We start from the raw sequence: 26,492 nt of genomic DNA, 5'->3' as shown, positions 1-26,492 counted from the left end.
TATGCATTTTGCTTTTGCAGGGTATAAACTCCACAATCCATTGTTATTACTTTTGTTTAAACAGTTATTTTTAAAAGACATTTAAATAATAAGGCTATCAGCAAATTTCTCAAAAGAAACCTTACAGGCAAGAAGGGGCTGGAAAGAAGTATTTGAAGTCATGAAAGGCAAGGACCTACATCCAAGAATATTGTATCCAGCAAAACTATCATTTAGAATGGAAGGATAAAGTGCTTCCCAGACAAGATCAACTTAAAAGAGTTCATCATCACCAAGCCATTATGATATGAAATATTAAAGGGACTTATCTAAAAAAAGGAGGATCAAAAATATGAACAGTAAAAAGATAACAAACTCACAACTATCAACAAAAGAACCTAAAAAAGTAAAAGAAAGAAAAACAAAAACTAAGCAAACAATTAGAACAGGAACAGAATCAGAGAAATGGATATCACATGGAGGGGAGGAATGGGGGCAAGGTACAGGGAAGAAGAAGCATAATTGGTAGGCATTAAATAGACAGGTCAAAAATGGTATGGGAAACAGAAAACTCAAAGAATTTATATATACAACCCATGGACATGAACTAAGAGGGGGATGCTGGAGGGTTGGGGGTGGAGGGGAGATAAAGGGGAAAAAATTGGGAAAACTGTAATAGCATAATCAATAAAATATAATTTAAAAAAGAAAAAGAAAAAATAAATCTTAAAGATTTATTGATATTTATTGATATGTATATTCTATTTCCAGTGCTCTTTGGTCCATTGTTTCTTATTTTCATCTGGTGTCAGTTTCCGTCTGCCAGGAGGATATGCCTTAACATTTCTTGTAGTGTGGGTAGCTGATGATGAATTCTTTCAGCTTTTGTGTGTGTGAATATATCTTTATTTTCACCTTCACTTTGAAAGATGCTTTTGTGGGGTATAGAATTCTAGGCTGTTTTTCCCCTTTCTCCATTTCTTGCTCCATCATCTTTTTGCTTATGTTGTTTCTCTTCTTTCTCTTTGTTCCTCTGTATGTAACATGTCTTTTTCTTCTAGCTGCTTTCAAGATTTTTTGTTTATTACTGGTTTTGAGCAATTTAAATGTAGCTTACCTTGGTGTAATTTTCTTCGTGTTTCTTTTCCTTTGGATTCATTTGCTTCCCTGGGTCTGTGGTTTTATAGTTTTTATTAAGTTTGGAAAAAAATTTGGCAATTATTTCTTCATATATTATTTCTATATTTTTCTTTCCATATTTGTGGGCACCAGTTTCCTTTCCTTTCCACGTTAGACCATTTCAAGTTGTTTTACAGCTCACTGTTCTACAGCTCTATAGCATTTTCATATTTTTTCTCTGTGTCTTATCTTGGAATTTTTTTTCCTGTGCCCTTCTTAACCCACCTTCTCTTCCACAATATCTAATGTGTCTTTACTTCTATCTAGTGTATTTTCTCATCTCAGCCATTATGGATTTTATGCTCAGAAGTTGCATTTGGGTCTTTTTAAAAATATGTATATATTTCTGAGACTGAGGCAAGATGGCGAAGGAGTAGAACGGAGCAGATTCCAGTTCCTTATACACAAGGGAGAGAATCCTGTCCAATCTGCAGAGAAGAAGCCAGGCAGCCAGCAGTTGATTAGCATATATGAAAATAAGGGACCAGAAATCTTGACAGTCATGGAGGAACCAGAAGAGACACAAACAACTTGAAAATATGAAAAGACCAGAGCTGGACCCATAGAAGAGGCTTCCCAACAGTAGAGTCAGAGAGAAAAATTTCACTTTGCTGTAGGAGAGAAGCCAAAAGCTGCTGCATATTTGAGTAGGTGGAAGCAGAGAACGACAGGATAAACAGAAAGAGACTGCACCAATGATTTTCACAGGCATTCTGCCCCAGAAGTTCACAACATAAACTCAGGGAGTCAGAACAGATCAATCAAAGAAGCTGAGGCTAACAAGAAGAGTCTCACAAACATTGGGAAGACAAATAAACAATCCCCAAATGAAAGGAAAGGAGGAACCCTCAGAAAGAATGTTAGATGAAATAGAGGCAAGTCAACTATCAGATATTGAATTCAAATCACTGATTATCAGGAATTTCAAAGAGCTCACAATAAGCTACCAGAAACTACAGGGGAGCTACAACGGTCTCACTGCAAACTATATCAACATGAAAAAGGAAATGGAAACTATTAGCAAGGGCCAAGAGGAAATGAAGAATACAATTTCCGAATTGAAGAACACAGTAGAAAGTATCAAAAGTAGACTCGATGAGACAGAAGATCGGATTAGTGAGTTGGAGGACAAAGTAGAAAGCATCTCATAGAAAGACCAGGAAAAGGAAAAGAGGTTCAGAAAAAATGAAGAGGGATTAAGAGAAATGCAGGACAATATGAAATGTAATAATATCCAAATAACAGGAATACCAGAAGCAGAAGAAGAAGAACAAGGGATAAAAAATGTATTTGAAAGATTAATGAGAGAAAATTTCCCTAATTTGATGAGAGAAAAAGTCAATCAAATCCAGGAATCACAGAGTCCCAATGAAGAGGAACTCCAAGAGGCCCACTTCAAGACACATAATCATTTAAATGGCAAAATTCCAAGACAAAGAGAGAATCTTCAAGGCAGCAAGGGAGAAAAAGGAGTAGCATACAAAGGAGCCCCAATAAGGTTAGCTACTGACTTCTCAATGGAAACACTCCAAGCAAGAAGAGAAAGGCAAGAAATATTCCAAGTAATGAGATCCAAAGGCCTGCAACCAAGGCTACTTTACCCAGCAAGGCTCTCAATCAAGATAGAAGGCCAAATAAAGAGCTTCCAAGACAAAAGAAGCCTAAAAGAATACGCCTCCACCAAACCAGCTCTACAAGAAATACTAAAAGGTCTGCTTTAAGGAAAGGAAGGAAAAGAGACAGGCAGAGAGGAACACAGGTACAAAAATGGCAATGAATAAGTACCTATCAATAATAACCTTAAACGCAAATGGATTAAATGCTCCAAGCAAAAGACACAGAATAGCTGCATGGATGAGAAAGCATGACCCACACGTATGCTGCCTACAAGAGACCCACCTCAGCACAAAAGACCATCACAGTATAAAAGTGAAAGGCTAGAAACAAATTTTCCAAACAAAGGAACAGGAAAAAAAGCTGAGGTAGCAATTCTCATATCGGAAAAAATAGACTTCAAAAAAAGGGCCATAAAGAGGGACCCAGAAGGTCACTTCATAATACTCAAGGGAAGAATCCACCAAGAAGACATTAACATCATAAATATATATGCACCCAACATAGGAGCACCAAAATATATCAAGAAAAATCCTAGAGGACTTCAAGAAAGATATTGACAGCAACACAATTATAGTAGGAGATTTTAACACCCCACTATCAAAAATGGGCAGATCTTCCAAACAAAATATCAACAAAGATATTGTGGCATTAAACAACACCCTAGATGAAATGGACTTAACTGATATATATAGAACCCTTCATCCCAAAGAAGCTAAATACACATTCTTTTCAAATGCACATGGAATATTTTCAAAGATAGACCACATGATAGGACACAAAACGAGCCTCAACAAATTCAAGAAAATTGAAATCATACAATGCATTTTTTTCAACCACAAGGGACTGAAATTGGAAACCAACCCCAAAGAAAAAAACCAAAACACCCAAAATCATGGAGACTGAATAGTATGCTATTAAACAATGAATGGGTCAAGAATGAAATTAGGGAAGAAATCAAAAAGTTTCTGGAAAGAAATGAAAATGATCTCACAAAAACCCAAAACTTATGGGACACAGCGAAGGCAGTCCTGAGAGGGAAGTTTATAGCAATACAGGCCTACGTAAAGAAGGTAGAAACAGCTCAAAGAAACAACCTAACCCTATACCTGCAAGAACTCGAGGAACAACAAAAACCTCCCAGAGCAAGCAGAAGGAAGGAAATAACCAAGATAAGAGCAGAACTAAATGACATAGAGACTAAAACCACAATTCTAAGGATCAATGAATCCAGGAGTTGGTTCTTTGAAAAGATAAACACAATAGGCAAGCCTTTAAGTAGGCTCATCAAGAAAAGAAGAGAGAGGACACAAATAAACACAATCAGAAACGAAAGAGGAGAGATTACAACTGATAACACAGAAATAGAAGGGACTGTAAGAAATTACTATGAAGAACTGTATGCCAAGAAATTCGAAAACCTAGGGGAAATGGACACATTTCTAGAAAAATACGATCTTCCAAAACTCAATGAAAAAGAAGCAGAAAACCTGAATAGCCCAATAACAGCAAAAGAAATTGAAGCAGTAATCAAAAAACTCCCATCACACAAAAGCCCTGGGCCAGATGGTTTCACAGGAGAATTCTACAAAGCATTTAAGGAAGAGCTAACCCCTATTCTCCACAGACTATTCCAAAAAACCCAGAAGGATGGAAAACTCCCAAATTCTTTTTATGAAGCCAGCATCATCCTAATTCCAAAACCAGAGAGAGACACAACAAAGAAAGAAAACTTCAGGCCAATATCACTGATGAACATAGATGCTAAAATCCTCAACAAAATATTGGCAAATTGCATCCAACAATATATCCAAAAGATTATACACCATGACCAAGTGGGATTCATCCCAGGGATGCAAGGATGGTTCAATATTCGCAAATCAGGAATACATCACATAAACAAAAGCAAAGAAAAACAGCACCTGATCATATCAGTAGGTGCCAAAAAAGCTTTTGATAAGGTACAACACCCATTTATGATAAAAACACTCAGCAGTGTGGGAATAGAGGGAGCATTCCTCAATATAATAAAGGCCATATATGAGAGACCTACAGCCAACATCATACTCAATGGGGAAAAACTAAAAGCTTTTCCACTATGATCAGGAACAAGACAAGGATGTCCACTTTCTCGACTTCTATTTAATATAATACAGGAAGTTTTAGCCACACCTATCAGACAAGAAAAGGAAATAAAAGGCATCCAAATTTGAAAGGAGGAAACAAACTGTCATTGTTTGCAGATGACATGACCTTGTACATGGAAAATCCTGTAGACTGTACTCAAAAACTGCTCGAATTAATAAATAAATTTGGTAAAATAGCGGGTTACAAAGTCAATATCCAGAAATCAAAGGCATTTTTATATACTAACAATAAATCAGCAAAAGCAGAAATAAAAAAATACTATTAGATAGAGCAAAAACAAAAATAAAATATCTGGGAATAAACCCAACTAAGGAGGAAAAAGACCTGTATGCAGAAAACTACACAACACTGAAGAAGGAAATCAAGGAAGACACAAACAAATGGAAACATGTACCGTGTTCATGGATTGGAAGAATTAACATCATCAAAATGTCCATACTACAAAGCAATTTACAGATTCAATGCAATCCCTATTAAAGTACCAATGACAAATTTCACAGTCATAGAACAAACACTTCAAAAGTATATATGGAACCATAAATGACCCCGAATAGCAGCTGCTATTTGAGAAAGAAGAACAAAGTAGGAGGAATCACAATACCTGATATGAAATTGTATTACAAGGCCACTGTAATCAAAACAGCATGGTACTGGCATAAAAAGAGGCACATAGACCAATGGAATAGAACAGAGAGCCCAGAAATAAACCCAACCCTCTACAGTCACTTAATATTCGACAAAGGGGCCAGAAACATAAAATGGAATAAAGATAGCCTCTTCAACATGGTGCTGGGAGAACTGGACAGCTACATGCAGAAAAATGAAACTTGAGCACCAACTTACACCATACACCAAAATAAATTCAAGATGGATAAAAGACCTAAATATAAGCAGTGACACCATTAAAGTCCTAGAAGAGAACATTGGCAAGAAAATCTCAGATATTTCACGCAGCAACTTTTTTAATGATATGTCCCCTAGAGCAAGGAATATAAAGGAAAGAATAAACAAATGGGATCTCATCAAAAGAAAAAGCTTCTGTGTGGCTAAAGAAAACAGTATTAAATTAAAAAGATAACCAACTGTATGGGAAAACATATTTGCCAATGATACCTCAGACAAAGTTCTAATCTCCAAACTATACAAATAACTTACAGGACTCCACTCTAAGAAGACAAATAACCCAATTAAAAAATAGGAAAAGGACTTGAACAGACACTTCTCTAAAGAGGACATACAGAATATCCAGAGACACATGAAGAGATGCTCAATATCATTAGCTATCAGAGAGATGCAAATTAAAACCACAATGAGATACCACTTTACACTGGTCAGGATGGCTATCATAAGCAAAGTAACAAACAACAAATGTTGGAGAGGGTGTGGGGAAAAGGGGTCCTTAGTTCACTGTTGGTGGGATTGCAGACTGGTACAACCATTATGGAAAATAGTATGGAATTTTCTCAGAAAAATAAAAATCGACCTGCCTTTTGACCCAGCAATTCCATTGCTAGGATTATATCCCAAGAATCCTAAAACATCAATTTCAAAGAACCTATGCACCACAATGTTCATAGCAGCACAATTTACAATAGCCAAGAGCTGGAAGCAACCTAGCTGCCCATCAGTAAATGAATGGATCAAAAAATAGTGGTACATATACACAATGGAATTCTATGCAGCAAAGAGAAAGAAGGAGCTACTACCCTTTGCAACAACATGGATGGAACTGGAAAGCATTATGCTGAATGAAATAGGCCAGGTGTTGAAAGACAAATACCATATGATCTCTCCTGTAACAGGAAGCTAAACAACAAAACAAACAAGCAAGCAGAAAAAAAGAAAGACACTGAAATAGAGAACAAGTCGGTCGTGACCAGAGGAGAGAGGGAAGGGAAGTTAAGGGGAAAAAGGGGGAGGGATTTGGAGGAACAAATAGGAAGGACACTGGGATGAGATCTAAGGGGGTGGAAATGGGAGGGAGGTGGGGAGCAAGGGGTGGGGGAGGCTGGGATGGGAGTAATAGACAAAAAAACTGTACTTGAAAAATAACTAAATAAAATTAAAAAAAAAACAGCATGGTCCTGGCATAAAAACAGGCACATAGACCAATGGAATAGAACAGAGAACCCAGAAATAAACCCAACCCTCTACTGTTACTTAATATTCGACAAAGGAGCCAGAAACATAAAATGGAGTAAAGATAGCCTCTTCAATAAATGGTGTTGGGAGAACTGGACAGCTACATGCAAAACAATGAAACTTGAGCACAGACTTACACCATACCCCATAATAAATTCAAGGTGGATAAAAGACTTAAATATAAGCCTTCAAACCATTAAAATCCTAGAGGAGAACATTGGCAAGAAAATCTCAGATATTTCACGCAGCAACTTTTTTACTGATATGTCCCCTAGAGCAAGGGACATAAAGGAAAGAATAAACAAATGGGATCTCATCAAAATAAAAAGCTTCTGCATGGCTAAAGAAAATAATATTAAAATAAAAAGACAACCAATTGTATGGGAAAACATAATTGGTAATGATACCTCAGACAAGGGTTTAATCTCCAAACTACACAAATAACTTACAGGACTCCACTCTAAGAAGACAAATAACCCAATTAAAAAATGGGAAAAGGGAGACTTCCGCCAAGATGGAGGCATAGGTGGATAGGCCGTGCCTTCTCACACAACCAAGTTTAGAGACAACTAAATATTAGCAACAGAAAACACCGCCAGAACACAGAAAATTGAACTTTTCGGAGGTCTGTTAACAACAAATTCTTCAGCCTGATTGGTAAGGGGTGAAACCAGCAGCTGGTGGAGTGGGGTAGCACAGGAAAACTCCGTCAGACGAACTCAGGTGCCTGGAATCCAGGCTCAGTGTTGGGCCTAGTGAGTGACCGAGCGAGCAACCAAGCAAGCAACCATGGGGAAACAGCCAGGGAGCAGGGCTGTGGGTTGACTGTGGTCGCACATTTGTGCGCTGATAGACAAGCGAGGGAGTGGGCGATTGGACCGAGACCCAGTGGGTCCCCACCGCTAGCGACAGGGAGGGCGCCACCATTTCCCTGCTCTGACCCCACCTCCACATACAGCCTCATAATCCAGCGACTCTGAGTGGCCCGGCCCTGGAGAACCACTTAAGGCTCTGCTCCTACCCAGCTGCCGAAACAGCTAAACAGCAGAGGGTGGTGCCATTTCCCGGCTCTGACCACACCCCCACATACAGTGTCACAACCCAGTGACCTGGGAGTCCAAGGCTCCACTCCTCACACTTAAAGGGAGCGAACAGACCAAAAGTGGCTCAAGAAGATCTCAAAGCCCCAGAGCCTATAAATCTAAGCAATGAAGAAATAGCAAAACTCTCAGATGCACAGTTTAAAACACTGGTGATCAGGATCCTCACAGAACTGGTTGATTATAGCCACAAATTAGACAAATATATGAAGGCGAAACTAATTGAAATGAATGGAATTGCACAGGAAACCAATAGCAATGAAAAGGAAACTGGGACTCAAATCAGTGGAGTACCAGAAGAAAGCAAATAATGGCCAAACAGAAAAGAGTCAAGAAGCAAGAATTCAAAGAAATGAGGAGAATCTTAGGAACCTCCAGGACATCTTTAAATGCTCCAACATCCGAATTATAGGGGTGCCAGAAGGGGGAAAGGCACAGCCACCAGTGGAAAACTTATTTGAACAAATAATAAAGGAGAATTTCCCCAATCTGGCAAAGGGAAATAGACTTCCAGGAAATCCAGGAAGCTCAGAGAGTCCCAAAGAAGTTGGACCCAAGAAGGAACACACCAAGGCACATCATCATTACATTAGCCAAAATTAAAATGAAGGAGAGAATCCTAGAAGGAGCAAGAGCTAAGGAGACAGTCACCTACAAAGGAGTCCCCATCAGACTGTCAGTGGATTTCTCAAAAGAGACCTTATAGGCAAGAAGGGGCTGGAAAGAGGTATTCCAAGTTATGAAATCCAAAGACCTACAACCAAGATTGCTCTATCCAGCAAAACTTTCATTTAGAATGGAAGGACAGATAAAGTGCTTCTCAGATAAGGTCAAGTTCAAGGAGTTCATCATCACCAAGCCCTTATTATATGAAATGTTAAAGGGACTTATCTAAGAAAAAGAAGTTAAAGAAATGTGAACAGTGAAAGGACAATAAACTCACAGTTATTAACAACCACACCTGAAACAAAAGCAAACTAAAAGGACAGCTAGATCAGGAGTGGAAACATAAAATGAAGATCTCAAGGAGGGTTAGCAACAGGGGAGTGGGAGGAGGAGAAGGGGGGAGAAGGTACAGAAAATAAGTAGCATAGACAGTAGATAGAAAATAGAAGGGGGGGCAAGAGTAGCATGGGAAATATAGAATCTAAAGAACTTGAGACACATGGTCATAAACTAAAGGGTGGGGTAATGGTGCGGAGGGGTGGTAGGGTGGAGGGGAATGAAGGGGGGGAATAGAACAACTGTAACAGCATAATCAATAAAAAATTTTTTTAAAAATTGGGAAAAGGACTTGAACAGACACTTCTCCAAGGAGGACATATAGAGGATCCAGAGACACATGAAGAGATGCTCAATATCATTAGCTATCAGAGAGATGCAAATTAAAACCACAATGAGATACCACTTTACACCAGTCAGAAATGCTATCATAAACAAAGCAACAAACAACAAATGTTGGAGAGGTTGTGGGGAAAAGGGGTCCCTAGTTCACTGTTGGTGGGAATGCAGACTGGTACAACCGTTATGGAAAACAGTATGGAATTTTCTAAGAAAACTAAAAACGAACCTGCCTTATGACCCAGCAATTCCATTCCTGGGACTATATTCTAAGAACTCTAAAACTCTAATCCAAAAGAACCTATGCACCCCAATGTTCATAGCAGCACAATTTACAATAGCCAAGGCTGGAAGCAACCTAAGTGTCCATCAGTAAATGAATGGATCAAAAAATTGTGGTACACATACACAATGGAATTCTATGCAGCAGAAAGAAAGGAGCTCCTACCGTTTGCAACACCTTGGATGGAACTGGAAAGCATTATGCTAAGTGAAATAGGCCAGGTGTTGAAAGACAAATAGTATATGATCTCACCTTTAACGGGAAGCTAAAGAACAAAACAAGCTAGCAAAATAAAAACAACGTGACTGAAATAGAGAACAAGGGGACAGCGACTGGAGGGGAGAAGGGAGGGAATTTCGGGAAAAAGGGGAAGGATTTATAGGAAGTAGTATAAAGGACACATGGACAATAACTAAGGGGGGTGGAAATGGGAGGGAGGTGGGGGGCATGGGGGTTGGGCTGGATGGGAATAAAAGACAGAATACTGTAGTTGAAAAATAATTAAATTTAAAAAACATATATTTCTTTTTAAAAAGATTTTTATTTATTTATTTTTATTGAGGGGAAGGGAGAGAGAAAGAGAGAAACATCAATGTGTGGTTGCCTCTCATGTGGCCCGCACCGGGGACCTGGCCTTCTATCCAGGCACGTGCCCTTACTGGGAATCGAACCTGCGACCCTTTGGTTCGCAGCCCACACTCATTCCACTTATCTATGCCAGGCAGGGTGCATTTGGGTCTTTTTGAAAAATATTTTCCATGTCTCTGCTTAACTTTATGAATATATATATATATATATATATATATATATATATATATATTAGAATTGTTTTCAAGCCTTTCTCTGGTACTTCAAAAATTTGAATGTGTTTCACTTGATTGATTATCCTTCTTATTGGCTTCATTTTCCCACCTGTTTGTATGCCTGCTAATCTTTAGTCGGATGGAAGACATTGTGAATTTTGCCTTAGGTACTAGATGTTTTTGTATATATTACTATTAATCTTCTTGAATTTTGTTCCTAGATACTGCTAATTTACTTGGAAAGAGTTTTATCCTTAGGGGTTCTGCTTTTATGATTTGTTAGGTATGATTGGAGCAGTACTCATTCTAGGTGTAGTTATTCCCACTATTGAGGCAAGACTATTCTGACTGTTTTACCCAATGCCCTATAAATTGTGAGGTTTTCCACTTTGGCTCATGGGGACATGTAGTATTCCAATAGCCAGGTATTGTTCTCCCCTGTATTTTCAAATCATTCTTTCCCTTACATGTGTATGCTGATCTCTGTTGAATACCCAAGGAAGAGACCCTCTGTGTATCTACAGGATTCTCTTTCTGTGCATGTCTCCTCTCTAGTATTCTCTCCTATGACTTCAGCTGCTTTTATTTGTTTTTAAAAATATTTTCTTTATTTATTTTTAGAGAGAGGGAGGGCAAGGAGAAAAAGAGAGAAACATCAATCAATGTATGGTTGCTTCTCCCATGCTCCCTACTGTGGACTTGGCCTGCAACCTGGCATGTGCCTGAGAATTGAACCAGTGACCCTTCCGTTTGCAGGCTGGCACTCAGTCCACTGAGCCACACCAGCAAGGGCTGACTTCAGCTGCTTTTATATCCAGACTCTAAGCTTTGTAGCGAGTCTGCTAGAGTTTCTTCTCCAAGTTTTGTAGCTTGGAAACTCTCTTAAGGCAGTAAGCTGGAGCAATCATAAGGCTCACCTCATTTCCCCTACCCCACCCCCCATCTCTCAGGGATTACTGTTCTTCATTGCCTGATGTCCAAGGTCTTGAAAATCATTATCTCATGTATTATTTTGTTTTTGTTTCAGTCATGAAGATAAGTCCAGTCTCTGTTTATCTGTCTTGTCTGGAATTGGAAGCCTTAATTCCATAAGGAGTTTTGCTCTTCTTTTCTTGGCATTGTAACCCCCATACACACACACTCACACTCTTTTGGTATTTATTTTTCTTGAGCTGTTGACTTTAGATGTATGTTTATGCAGTTACACATGTTTATATATACACAGACACACATTTAAAACAAGCCTATCATGGACTATCTTATTCTAGTCTAGGAATCTGTTGGCTACTGTACATTTTTTGCTGCTGAGAGAACTAGGGAAAGTTGCATTCGTTAATGGAGTAGGCTATGAATAAGCCAGAGTGATTCTTTTTAGTCGTATGAATGAGAGAATTGTCTGTTTTCAATGGCAGTGTTGTGCAGAGTGTTTATGATGGCACTGAAGAGAGATACAGAGATGGTAATACTGTAGTGATTTTTATCTATTGTGGGGAAATGTAGTAAAGGGTAAAGCTCTGATATGTCAGATGAAGTCCTCCCAGTCCACTCAGGAAAAAAAGAAGCAAATAGTTCAGTAGGAGGCAACTATGAAACAAGGTGTTGGAAGAGCTGAGAAGCCAAACAGTGTGCATTGAAGCAAGTTAGTGATAAGCAACAGCAGGAAGTCAATGTCAGACCTAGGAATAACATGTGGAGAAGGTGGCATTACAAGGGCCCAAGAATGAGGTCTCCTGGAAGGAACTAGAACCACTGTGGGGCTGCCTAGTAAGATGTAGGAGCTAGAGGGATGGCTATATGGTGGGAGCTTCAGTCATATAGATCACATAGCCATTGCCTGAGAAAAAGAGACGAAAGAAGAGGGGGAAAAAGGGAGAGAGTATGAGTATGTGCACACACAGCTGAGAAGTGGAGATACCCTGGCTGCTTCTTTCTTCTTACCCTCTAGTCTCTCACAAGTGCCACCCTTTGGGTATATCTAACTGGTAGTCACTTGGAAGGAAGTCTGGAAATGTATTGTACAGGGGTCACCCCTCTCCTCTTCATTCCCTGCCTTCCCACAACATGTAGCAGAGCCAGAAAGGACAGAAAATAGATCTGAAGGTACATTAGCTTAGGAATGGCATGAGGACCTTTCCTCAAATTGAATACCTATTTTGGTGTGCAGTGTTTCCAATACCTAGATATGGCCCAGAAGTGAGGAAAAAATCTGTGTGGTTAGGATCAAAAGAACCAATATCTCTATCAGCAGACTCTGGAAGAAAGGATACTAGGTGTTGAGGTACATTACTGTGGTAATGTATGCCTAAAAGATGAGTTGAGGTAACCATGATAAACAGTTGTTCACATTTGAAATGTTAAGCATATACATGAAAAACCCCACATCAACTATTTTGTAAGATTCTATCAATGCTGTTTATTATTATTATTATTATTATTATTATTATATATTATTAAGGCAGAGGAAGTGGTGGTAGATATGAGGGGAGAAGGAAGGACTCTTTTTTGAGAGATTGTCAAATGATCTTTAATTGAAATATTTTCCTCTGTAGTTCTTACTAGCCAGGCGTTCTGCTGCACCACTGTTGATGTCATCCATGATATCATGTGGGTGGTGGTCATTGACGTTGCAGCCCACAGACTGGGAAGTCTGGAGGATCTCTTTAGTGGTTCCAGAGAGTTCTCTAGCTAAAGATCATTGCTGCACCTGTTGGGCAACATTGACGATGCCATCAAAAGTGATATTTCCACTGTGTGTAATATTTTTTTCTTCTTCCTATCTTGTGGTGGTTCTTTGAGGGCTTTGATTTCAGGGCAGAGGCAGAAGGCACTAGCTCCATCTGGGCCTGTCTGTTCTGATGGTCAGTTTCACTGTAATCTTCAGACCCTTCCAATCACTGGTTGCTTTGGTGATGTCACTACCAACCTTTTTTGGAGACAGGCCCAGGGGGCTGATATTGGGGGCCAGGGCAGACCTGGCACCAACTTCCACACCAGTTCACCTCAGGTATATGACTTTGATTTCATTGGGGTTGAACTTTGGTAGCATGGTGGAGGCAGCTAGTGTCAGATGAACCTGAATTTGGGGTGACCAAAGAAAGTTGCTCCTTCACTTACACCTAGCTGAAAACCAAAAGGGAAGGATTCTTTTATACAGTGTAACTAACATTATAATTTGATGTGCGCAATAATTACTTTACCAGAAAAATGGTACAAATTTCTGTAATGACGTCTTTTACTTTTACAGTCCCACCATAACAATGATACCCTAACATCTTTAGGCCTTGTTTGATGAGTTCAGTCAGGGAAACTGTGCCTGTAGAGGATACCGATCTTTCTGAATCCATGTTACTTAGTTTTATGGCAATATTTATTCAACTTCTACAATTCAGCTATTGTTTGGAAAATTCTTAATTAGAGTTTGGGAATCTATAAGAGAGGACATCTCTAGGGGAGTAGGTCAGTTAAGCACTTGCTGTGTTGTCAGCCTCCTGCACTGGGATGGAGGACCTGGTTGGGCCAAGGATTTAAGGTCAAAGGTATGACACAGATTTGAGCAGTTTCTTCTACTCAGAAGGCCAAATGGACATCAAGCATTTATGTGTTACAAGAACAAAAAGTTAGTGAAAACAAGTTCTTTCTTTAATTGGAATTATAGTTACTCAGGTAAGAATATCAGTTATTTCAAACTGATCAGAAACCTTGACTAGGTATTAAAGTATAGGAATTTCCAATTTTTCTACCTTTTTCTAACAAAATGTTCAATAAACTGTTACTTAGTAAATTGTAATTTGATGGACACAGTGTTTAAAAATTTTTTAAAATTGATTTCAGACACAGGAATGGGGGAGAGAGAAACAGAAACATCAATTTGTTTTTCTACCTAATTATACATTTGTTGGTTGCTTCTTCTTTTCTTTTTTAAAAGATTTTCTTTATTTTTAGAGAGATGGGGAGGTGGTAGAAAGAGAGGAAAAGAAACATCAATGTGTGAGAGAAACAAATTGGTTGCCTCTTGCACTCCCTGCAACTGGGGACCTGGCTGGCAACCCAGGCATGTGCCCTGACTGGGAATCGAACCTACAACCTTGGCATATCAGGACAATGCTCTAACCTACAGAGGACCTGGCTGGGATGACAGTCTTTTTTTTAAAAAAATATATTTTATTGATTATGCTATTACAATTGTCTCATTCCCCCCCTTCATTCCCCTCCTCCCTGCACACCCTCTCCCACCCACATTCCCCCCTTTAGTTCATGTCCATGTGTTTTAAGTTCTTTAGCTTTTACATTTCCCATACTATTTCTACCCTCTCCCTGTCTAGTTTCTACCTACCATCTATGCTACTTATTCTCTGTACCTTTCCCCCCTCTCTCTTCCTCCCACTCCCCTGTTGCTATCCCTCCATGTGATGTCCATTTCTGTGGTTCTGTTCCTGTTCTAGTTGTTTGCTTAGTTTGTTTTTGTTTTAGGTATGGTTGTTAAAAACTGTGAGTTTGCTGTCACTTTACTGTTCACATTTTTTATCTTCTTTTTCTTTGATAAGTCTCTTTAACATTTCATATAATAAGGGCTTGGTGATGATGAATTCCTTCAACTTAACATTATCTGGTAAGCACTTTATCTGCCCTTCCATTATAAATGAAAGCTTTGCTGAATAGAGCAATCTTGGATGTAGGTCCTTGCCTTTTATGACTTGCAATACTTCTTTCCAGCCCCTTCTTGCCTGCAAGGTCTCTTTTGAGAAATCAGCTGACAGTTTGATGGGAACTTCTTTGTAGGTGACTGTATCCTTATCTCTTGCTGCTTCTAGGATTCTCTCCTTCATTTTAATTTTGGCTAATGTAATGATGATGTGCCTTGGTGTGTTCTTCCTTGGTCCACCTTCTTTGGGACTCTCTGAGCTTCCTGAACTTCCTGGAAGTCTATTTCCTTTGCCAGATTGGGGAAGTTCTCCTTTATTATTTGTTCAAATAAATTTTCAAGTGTTGCTCTTCCCCTTCTGGTACCTCTATAATTTGGATGTTGGAACGTTTAAAGATGTCCTGGAGGTTCCTAGGCCTCTGCTCAATTTTTTTTTTAAATTTCTTGTTTGTTCATTCTTTTCTGCTTGGTTGGTTGTTTCTTCCTTCTGGTCCAAACCATCAATATTAGTCCTGGTTTCCTTCCCATCACTGTTGGTTCCCTGTACATTTACTTTTATTCCACTTAGTGTAGCCTTCATTTGTTCATCTAATTGCGACCAAATTTAACCAGTTCTGTGAGCATCCTGATCATCAGTGCTTTGAACTGTGCATCTCATAGGTTGGCTATTCCTTCGGCTTAATTATATTATTTCTGGAGCTTTGATCTATTCTTCCTTTTTGGTCATTTTTTTTGTCTTGTCACACCTGTTACTTAGTAAAGGGCGGAGCGTTAGGTGTTCACCAGGGTGGGGCAACCCAGTTGCTGGGTTGTGACAATGTATGTGGGGGTGGGGTCCGAGAAGGGACAATAGCTCGCTCCACTTTCTGTCAGACCTCAGTCCCTTCCGCTGCTTCCCCCAAGCAAACTGGGCCTTTATGTTTCTAATTCCCATGATGGTGGGCTTGTGTGCATTCTAGGACCCTGTGGGTCTCTCCAATAAACTCTCCAGTGAGGCTGGTAGTCTCTCCCAGCACCTCAACTCCCACAGATATTTTCAATCAGTGTTTTGCAGCTTTATTTCCCAGCGCTGGGACTGTGGGTGTGGGTCTGTCTTGCTTTCCAGTTATCTGTGTGCGAATGTGGGATCACCACCGGTCAGCCAGCCACCTTGCGCACAGTACCCCACCTCTCATTCACCACCTTGCTAGGTCTGCTCATTGCCACCTGGTGCCTGGTGTCTGCCGGCACTGCCTGTATGCCTAGGGTCCACCCGATGCGTCTTGTGAGCCTGGGGTGCCTTGCACACCCGGTGTCACCACTTCCTGTGCTGTAACAGGTGTCATTGTTTTAATATTTCAAATATCTCTTCTTTGTGGAAAAAGGCTGCATATAACATACCCGTACTATTGATCAAGTATAAATGAATCAGGAGGCTTTGTCTCGGAATAAATGATAAAGATTTACTGGAGGGTTTTAGGATCTGCAAATCCAAAACACAACCAGGCAATACCCAAGAGTATTCAAGAGAAGAAAGAAAAGCTGAGTGTTCTTATAGTAAAAAACACATTCTTGAGAAAAATGAGTCCTGCATTCTTAGCCTCTTGATTGGTCTGAGATGGTAATCTTCCAGATGTCTGGTGGTCTGGATAATGGATATAAGGTGGTCTGCACATGTGAACATTATTTCTTAAGTTCTTCAGAGGGTTATCTATGTGATTTATGTATGTCTCCAGGCATTGATGCACAACCAAAAAGTTCAAAAGTTTAAGTCCTTAGGCTAAAGTAAAATATAAAGCTATTGCCCCCTCTTGGACCCTACCCCCACATACAGTGTCACAACCCAGCAACTGGGTTGCCCCACCCTGGTGAACACCTGAGGCTTCGCCCTTTACTAAATAACAGGCGTGACAAGACAAAAATATATTCCTCATGCATTATCCCATTTAGTCCAAATCAGTTTTGTCAGCTTGAGTATATGGACTCCATTTTAAGTCAGCTTAGCTATACTGACTTCATCTTGTTTTCTTCACTAATTTCTCAATACACTTGGAAAACTAATAAATAGCCTTCTGATTTTAGCTCAGAAGATATACACCGTAGAGCTCTTGTCCTTACAATAAGAAAAAAAGCCAGACAAATGGCAAATTAATGACTTTTCTTCAACCCAACAGAAAACTGAGATTAAGGGCAAATCGCTAACCTCAGATCAGGAGAGATACAGGTGCCACTGCAGGGGAAGAACAGACCTGACCATATGCTTACCTGGAACAAACATTGCTGAATGTCATATAAGACAGTAATATTAAACTTGAATTTTTTAAAGAATTGCTAAATGTTGGGGACCAAGGATATAGGAGGTTCTCACCCTCTTGTAGATTTTTCCTTCAGGACTGCACCAGGTACTCACAGGGAAGATCAGGAAGATTTCTAAGAAAGTTTCTACCATGTGCTGGCTGGGCTGTGTGAACAATAACCACTCCAAAAATCTGCCCAGAAATTTCTCCCCATTTCCCTAAGGAAGAAGAGTCTTAATCTTCAAGTAAAGGAATAACAAAAATTGAGGGCACTGGTGAAAACCCCTTGCAGCTGGGGAAGGGAAACAGGAAAACAATGAAGCTCTACTTTTGGGGGAGGACATGAATACCTGCCAGGCCCAGAATTATGTTGAAGGAGAATCAGGAATGCTTATGAAGACCACAATCACAGGATCAAGGGTCACAGTGCCTACCTAATACTGGGTACTAATTGGAACACAAGGAATGCTTCCATCTCCCACCTCCCAATTACCAAGATAACAAGTGTCAGATAAAAACATAGAAAAAGAAGTGATAAAATGAAATAATAAAAATGCTCAGTAAAGCCTAGAGAAAGCATAAGAGGAAATAAGAAAAAAAGAACAAATGGAACAATTAAAAAACAGCTAGCAAGAGAGTAGATTTTAATCCCACTGTATCAGTTATCACTTTAAATGTGAAATATAAATGGTCTAAAAGACAGATAGTTGGATTGGATAAAAATAGAAAACACAACTGCATAATGTTAATGAGAAACTCACTTCAAATATAAAGACATATATGTTGGGTTGGCCAACAGTCCTTTTAGTGTTTTCTGTAAAATAAAATTTCATTTTCACTAATAACTTTATCGATTTAGGTATTTTGAGGATGTTGGCTATCTCCCATGTGATATATAACATTGATTGTTCTCAACTAACATCTTGATTTAATCGCTATTAACTTCGAGTTGTCTGCCCTACCATGGAGCATTGTCCAGTAAGAAGTCTCCAATACAAAACTTTGCAAGCCATTAGATATCCTTTGATACATTAGATCAGTCACAGCACTTTCTCCATACAATGCACAAATCTTTTTGCACTTCAGTTGGTTTCTACCTTCCTTGAAATAATAAAGCATAATATGCCAAAAAAGTTGCATATTTTTCCATCTTCTATATTAAAATGGCTACACAAAAAATCACCAATTTGGTAAGTTTTTTATTTAAAAAATTTAATATTATTTTATTTAATCATTGTTGTATTTCTTCCACTACCATTTCATCCTCTTACAACCTCCTCTCCACAGCAATCACCACACTGTCTTCCATGTCCTTGAGTCCTTTTTACTTTTTGCTCAATCCCACCATCCCCAAACCTCCCCCACCCTCAGCCATCATCCTGCTCTGCATCTATGAGTCTGTCCCCAGTTTCCTTGATAATTCAGTGTGTTCATTAGATTCCACATATGAGCAAAATCATATGGCATTTGTCTTTCTCTGACTGGCCCATTTCACTTAGCATAATGTTCTCAAGGTCCATGCATACTGTCGCAAAGGGTAAAATTTTCTTTTTTACAGCTGAGTAGTATTGTGTAAATGTCGCATAGTTGTTTTATCCAGTCATCTACTGGTGGACACCTGTGCTTCTTCCATATCTTGGTGATTGTAAATAATGCTGCAATGAATGTAGGGGGTGCTCATGTTCTTTCAAATTAGTGTTTGGGTTCCTTGTGATATATTTCCAGACGTGGGATGGCTAGATCAAAAGGCAGATCCATTTTTAACTTTTTGAGGTATCTCCATACTGCTTCCCACAGTGGATGCACCAATCTGCATTCACACTGACAGTACAAAAATGATCCCTTTTCTCTACATTCTTGCCAGCACTTGATTTTGGTTGATTTATTGATGATACCATTCTGACTGGTGTGAGGTAATATCTCATTGTGGTTTTAGTTTGCATTTCTCTGGTGGTTATTGACATTGAGCATCTTTTCACATCTGTATTGGCCATCTGTATGTCCTTGGAGAACTGTCGGTTCAAGTCCTTTGCCCTTTTTAAAATTGAGTTGTTTGTTTTTTTGGTGTCGAGTATTATAAGTTCTTTATAAATTTTGGATATTAACCCCTTATCAGATCTATTGGAGAATATATTCTTCCATTCAGTGAGTTGTCTTTTTATGTTTTCATGATTTCCTTTGCTGTGAAAAAACATTTTAGTTTAATAAAGTCCCATTTGTTTCTTTTTTCTTTTGTTTCCCTTGCTTAGGGAGATATATCTGATAAAATGTCGCTATGAGCAATGTCTGAGATTTTGCTGCCTGTTACTTTCTGTGATTTTTATGGTTTCAGGTTTAACATTTAACATTTGATCCATTTTGAATTTATTCTTGTATGTGGTATAAGAAAGTGGTCTAGTTTCATTTTCCCAACACCATTTACTTAATGAAATATCTTTAGCCCATTGCATGTGCTTACTTCCTCTGTTGAATATTAATTGATTATAAAGGTGTGGGTTTATTTCTGGGCCCCATATTCTGTTTCATTGATCTATGTGTCAGTTTTCCTGCCAGTACCATGCTTTTTTTTTTTATTACTATGGCCTTATTGTATAGTTTGATATTAGGTAGCGTGATTCCTCCAACTTTGTTCTTCTTCTTCAGGATCGCTGTTCCTATGCAGGGCCTTTTGTGGTTCCATACCAATTTTTAAAAATTAAACAGACTTTATCTATTTATTTTAGAGAGGGGAGTGGAGGGAAAGAGAGGGAGAGAAATATCAGTATGTAGTTGCCTCTTGTGTGCTCCCTACTGAGGATCTGGCCTGCAACCCAGGCATGTGCCCTAGCCTGGGAATCCAACTTTGGTTTTCAGGCCAGCACTCAATCCAGTGAGCCATGCCAGGCAAGGCTGGTTCTATACCAATTTTTACAATATTTGTTCTAGTTCTGTGAAATACATCTTTGGAATCTTAATAGGAATTGCATTGAATCTGTAGATTGCTTTGTGTAATATGGACATTTTAATGATGTTAATTTTTCCTATCCACGAACATGGTACATGCTTCTACCTATTTGTGTCTTCTTCAATTTCTTTCTTCAGTGTCTTATTTTATGAGCATAGGTCTTTTACATCCTTGGTTAGGTTTATTCCTAGGTATTTTATTATTTTTGTAGCAATTGTGAATTGGGTTTTCTTAATTTCCCCTTTTGTTAATTCATTATTGCAATGTAAAAATGCAACTGATTTTTAGATATTAATTTTGTGTCCTGCTACTTGGCTGAATTCATTTGTCAGTTCCAGTAGTTTCTTGATGGATTCTTTGGTATTTTCTGTGTACCATATCATGTTTCTGCAAATAATGACAGTTTTACTTCTTCCTTTCCAATCTGGGTGCCTTTTATTTCTTCTTCTTGTCTGATTGCTGTGGCTAGGACTTCCAGTACTATGTTGAATAAGATAGGTGAAAGCAGACATTGCTGTCTTGTTCCTGATCTTAAGGGGAATGTTTGTAGTTTTTGCCCATTGAGTATGATGCTGGCAGTGGGTTTGTCATATATGACTTTTATTATGTTTAGGTATATTCCTCTAATCCCATGTTGCTGAGAGTTTTTATCATTAAATGGGTGCTGGATTTTATCAAATGCTTTTTCAGCATTTATTGATATGGTCATGTAGTTTTTATTCTTCATCTTGATTGTGTTTTATTACATTTATTGATTTGTGAATGTTGTGCCAACCTTGCATTCTTGGGATAAATCCCACTTGATCATGGTGTATAATGGTTTGATGCATTATTATACTCAATTTGCTAATATTTTGTTGAGGATTTTACCATTTATGTTCATCTGGTGTGTTGCTGTATACTTTTCATTGCTCTGTCTTTATCTGGTGTTGGATTTAGGATAATGCTGTTCTTGTAAAATGAGTTTGGGAGCATTTGCTCCTCTTGAATTTTATGAAATAGTTTGAGAGGTGTTAGTTCTCAGAGTGTTTGGAAAAATTCACCTGTGAGGCCATCCAGTGCTGGGCTTCTGTTTGTCAGGTGTTTTTTGATTTCTGCTTAAACTTCACTAGGTGTAATGTGTCTATTCACATTCTCTGATTCTTCCTCATTTAGTTTTGGAAAGTTGTATGTTCTAGGAATTCATCCATTTCGTTGAGGTTGTCCAGTTTGTTGGCATATAGTTGGTCATAATATTTTCTTATAATCCTTTGTACTTCTTTGGTATCAGTTGTTATTTCTCCTCTTTCATTTCTGATTTTATTTATTTGGGTCATCTCTTTTTTTTTCTTGATGAGTCTGGTTAATGATTTGTCAATCTTGTTTATGTTTTTCCTAGAACCAGCTCTTGGATCATTGATGTATTTTATATTTTTTAGACTCTATTTCATTTATTTATGCTCTGATCTTGATCATTTCCTTCCTCTTACTCCCTTGGGCTTTATTGTTCTTTTTCAAGTTCCTTTAAGAGTTAAGTGAGATTGTTTATTTGAAATTGTTGTTGTTTCTTGAGATAGGTCTGTAATGCTATGAATTTCCCTCTTAGGATTGCTTTCATAGTGTCCCACAGATTTTGGATTGTTGTATCCTCATTTTCATTTGTTTCAATGTACCTTTTGATTTCTTCCTTGATCTCATTGTTGTCACATTCATTGTTTAATAACATGTTATTTAGCTTCCATTCTTTGCATGGTTTTCAGTGTTCTTCTTGCAATTGATTTCTAGTTTCATAGCATGATGGTCAGAGAAGATGCTTGATATGATCTTAAATTTATTGAGACTTGTTTTGTGTCCTAGCATGTGGTGTATCCTAGAAAACGTTCCATGTGCACTTGAAAAGTATGTATATTCTATTGCTTTGGGGTGAAATGCTCTGAAAATATTAATTAAATACATTTGATCTGGTGCATCATTTAAGGGTACTGTCTTCTTATTGATTTTCTCTGTCTGGAAGATCTATTCATTGAAGTCAGTGGGGTGTTCAAATCCCTAACTATGATTGCATTTCCGTTGATCTCTCCCTTTATGTGCATCAAGATTTGCTTTACATCGTTAGGTGCTCCTAAGTTGGGTGTGTAAAGGTTCACTAGGGCTATATCCTATTATTGGATGATTCCATTTATCATAAGATAGTGTCCTCCTTTCTTTCTTAATATAGACTTTGTTATTTTTAATTACATTTTAAGCTTATGTTTTAAAGAATTTTGTCAGATATAAGTACTGATACCCCATCTTTTTTCCTTTCCATTTGCATGAGTTATCTTTCTTCATCTCTTTACTTTTAGTGTCTGTATCTTTCAATCTGAGATGGGTCTCTTGGAGGCAGCATATATACAGGTCTTGTTTTCTTATCCATTGAGCTACTCAGTGTCTTTTGGTTGAAGCATTTAAGCCATTTACATTTAAGGTGATTATTGATAGATATGTAGTTAGTGCCATTTTATTGTTAAATTATTTTCCTCTGTTTTTTTTCCTTCTTTTTCTTCTTCCTAAAGCAAGCCCTTTAACATATGTTGCAGTACTGGTTTGTTGTTAACAAACTCCTTTAGCTTTTTCTTTTATGGGAAGCTCCTTACTTCCCTTGGATTTTAATTTTTTTGACATTCATACTGATTTACTGGCTAAACATCAGACTTAGAATTTATGATGGTGACACTAATTTCATACATTTGTTGGCACTGCCCAAAATATTGTTTTATTCTTTAATGGAAAAAGCCTTTAAGTCCTTTGGATTTTAAATGATAGCCTTGCTGGGTAAATTAGCCTGGGTAGTAGGTCCTTGGTTTTCAACACCTTGAATATTTCATACCACTCTCTTTCGCCTGAAATGTTTCTGTTGAGAAATCAGATAACAATCTAATTGGAACCACCTGCTTTTCTCTTGCATCTTTTAGGATTCTCTCCTTGTCTTTAAGCCTTGTCATTTTAATTATGATGTGTTTTGGTGTAGGCCTCTTTGGATCCTACTTCTTTGGTACTCTCTGAGCTTCCTGGACTTTTGTGTCTTTTTCCTTCACCAGATAAGGGAAGTTTTGGGTAATTTTTTCTTCAAATAGGTTCTCAATCCCTTGCTCACTCTCTTCTCCTCTGGTATTCCCATGATGTAGATGTTGTTATGCTTCATGTTGTCCAAAATGTTTCTTAAGCTCTCCCCCTTTTTCTTTTCTGCTGCTCTGCTTTGGTGTTTTTTCTACCTTGTCTTTATTCCTCCCAGTGTATTATTTATTTCAGATATTGCATTCTTTATTTCTGATTGGTTCTTTTTATGTTTCTATGTCTTTTTTCATGCTGTTGAGTATCCTTATAATCATTATTCTAAACTCTGTACCTGATAAATTGCTTGTCTCCATTTTATCTAGCTCTTTTTCTGGAGAATTTTCCTATACTTTCATATGGGGTCTGTTTCTTTGTCTTCACATTTTGTCTGCTTCTTTGTATTTGTTTCTGTGTATTAGGTAGATCTGCAAAGATTCTGTTGTGTGCCTTTGTCAGACACTTCTTGTGACTGGCCCTGGTCTACCTTTTTGAAGTTGTAAGCAATCTACAGTATGTGGCTCCCTCTCCTGGTACTGTGTGTGCACAAAAGAACAAGGCTGTGCCCAAAGACTGGCTTTTATTAACATCAGCATGGGGGGCTGGTCAGCTAAAATCTTGTGGAGCTCCCAGAGATCTGCCTTAGTTGTTAAACTAATCAGTGATATAGACTCAAAGTGTAATAGGTAGCTCATCTTAAGCTCCACAGGATGGAAGCAGAGTAATTCCTGGGGGCGGGACTATTACTTCCCCTCAGACTAATGACACTTGGGGGTGTACTCTGCCTGATAAAGGTGGCTTCTCTGGAATGTGGAATGACTCAGCATGAGATCCTGTAGACTCTTCCTTCACATCTCTCCCCAGAGCCACAAGACCCAGACTTTCCTCAAGTGTCTCTGGTCCACTCTGCATTCCCTCTGCTGGTGCTCAGGGTAAGTGGCTGCAAACAAAATTTTGTGTATTGGCTCTTCAAGAGGCTCTCTGTGTGCAGCTATCTTTCCCTGGCAGGCAGAAAACCTGCTGCTTTTCACAACTAGATGTTATGTGGGGTCCTTTCCCTATCTGTTGCTGCAGGATGGGAAACCCAGGTTCAGTTTTAGACCCCACACTTCTTATATGGAACCCCTGGCCACTGAAATAGCCCTCTGAAACTTCAGCTGCAGTCCTGGCTGGCATAGCTCAGTGGATTGAGCACAGGCCTGCAAACCACACAATCGCGGTTCAATTTCCAGTCAGGGCACATGTCTGGGTTGCAGGCCGGTCCCCTGCAGGTCAGTTCCCAGCAGGGAATGCACGAAAGGCAACCATACATTGATGTTTCTCTCCTCTCCTTCCCTTCCTCTCTCAAAGATTAATAAATAAAATCTTTAAAAAAAACCCAAAACCTTCAGCTGCCATCCATGGGAATCCAGCCAGCTCTCTTGGGTCTCCTTCATACTCCCTACCAGTCTTGTTGTGGTGAAGTGTTTTTTTTTTTTTTTTGTCTGTCCTTGGTTATAAGGCTTCTCTCTGGCTACTGTTCAGTTGCTTATTCAGGATGATTTCTCTGCAATTTAGTTGTAGTTCCCAATTGGTTCTGGGAGGATGTTAGTGTAGCTTCCACTTACTCCTCTGGCATTTTGGATCTGACAAATGTTTTTAAATGCACACTGATATGACAGCTATCGCAATACAATATAACAAAATTGTTTCGAATGGAAGGCAACTAAGCCCTACTAGAGCCATCTTATGGGAAAAAAAACAGATGATCTCTTTGGTTAACCCAACATAATTAAAAGTAAAGGGTCAAGGTACACTATGCAAACACTAAGCAAAAGAAAGCTTTATAGCCATATTAACTTAAAATGAGGTAGACTTCATAACAAGGGAGATGAGGGAGGACTCTAATTATATCTGCAAAATCATTTATGCTTTGCTGTATAATGTAACATAATTACAGAAGTGATATTCCATCACCTTTGCTATATTTTGGTTAGAAAGAAGTTAGAAGTCCCATGCACTTACAATATGGATAGTCCTCACTTTGTATCATTCTGATATGTACAGATTTCTGTTACCATGGTTAGGTTAAATGACACCTGGCTCCTAATAATATGGTTCAAATTTCTGGTACCATTATATATTTTAAGTGAGTGATTGCACAAAGTACCAACTTTACTACTAGGTCTTTGTTCCAGAAATTACTACGTAATTAACAAATACATATCAAGATCAGAGACCAATCATGTTATTTCCTTCAAAGTCTGTGATAGGTCACCATTCATTTGTTATTTAGTTCATGCACAGACAGCAAGCATATAGTTGTGTTATCTCCTTGTATCTCAGTGATAAACCCATGTGGCATTTTACAAAAATTGAATAACCAAAAGAGGGAATGGGCCAACAAAGATGAAAGTGCAGCGTGGTAACACTGGAAGAGAAATTTTATTAAACTTAAATAGAATTATTTAAGAAATAGCTGAAACAGGAATGTTGACAGTCACCATTTGAGAAACTCTACATATACAGCCAGAAGAACTTAGTGAAATGGAACTTATTGTTATACATGCACAAAGTGATATAAATTAAAACAATGAGCTATCCCAGAAAAAATTATGCCAGCAAAACACACACACACACACACACACACACACACACACACACAACCTGAGGTTGAAGGAACTCTTTGAGATATTTCAAGACATAGAAAATGCTAAGGATATAATGTGGAAGGCAATCTGAAACTTAGAAAGGAATGTGACAATTTACCAAGGCATAGGAAATATGCTCATTCTGTACTATAACATACACAGTGAATAAAAGAAAGCTAGTGCTGTTCAACTGCTCTTAATGAACTTTTTAAGACATAATAAAAAAAACTTCTGGACTTCCGCCAAGATGGAGGCGTAGGTGGACCCACCTTGCTTCTGTGCACAACCAAATCTAAGAACAACTATTTTTAACAACGATAAACACAACCAGACTACACA

At 38.5% G+C, this 26,492-nt stretch overlaps 1 protein-coding gene across 4 annotated transcripts in view; it reads left to right on the top strand.

The window, feature by feature from the left end:
- Window positions 1-26,492, top strand: part of SLC9A7 (solute carrier family 9 member A7) — a 198,418-nt gene that overhangs the window by 10,111 nt on the left and 161,815 nt on the right. The gene's annotated exons all lie outside the window — the stretch shown is intronic.

The sequence above is a fragment of the Artibeus jamaicensis genome, unplaced genomic scaffold (genome assembly GCF_021234435.1).
Source record: "Artibeus jamaicensis isolate MK-2021 breed Jamaican fruit bat unplaced genomic scaffold, CSHL_Jam_final contig_60, whole genome shotgun sequence".
In the NCBI taxonomy this organism is placed as follows: Eukaryota; Metazoa; Chordata; class Mammalia; order Chiroptera; family Phyllostomidae; genus Artibeus; species Artibeus jamaicensis.
This window is presented reverse-complemented; position numbering and strand designations above follow the sequence as displayed.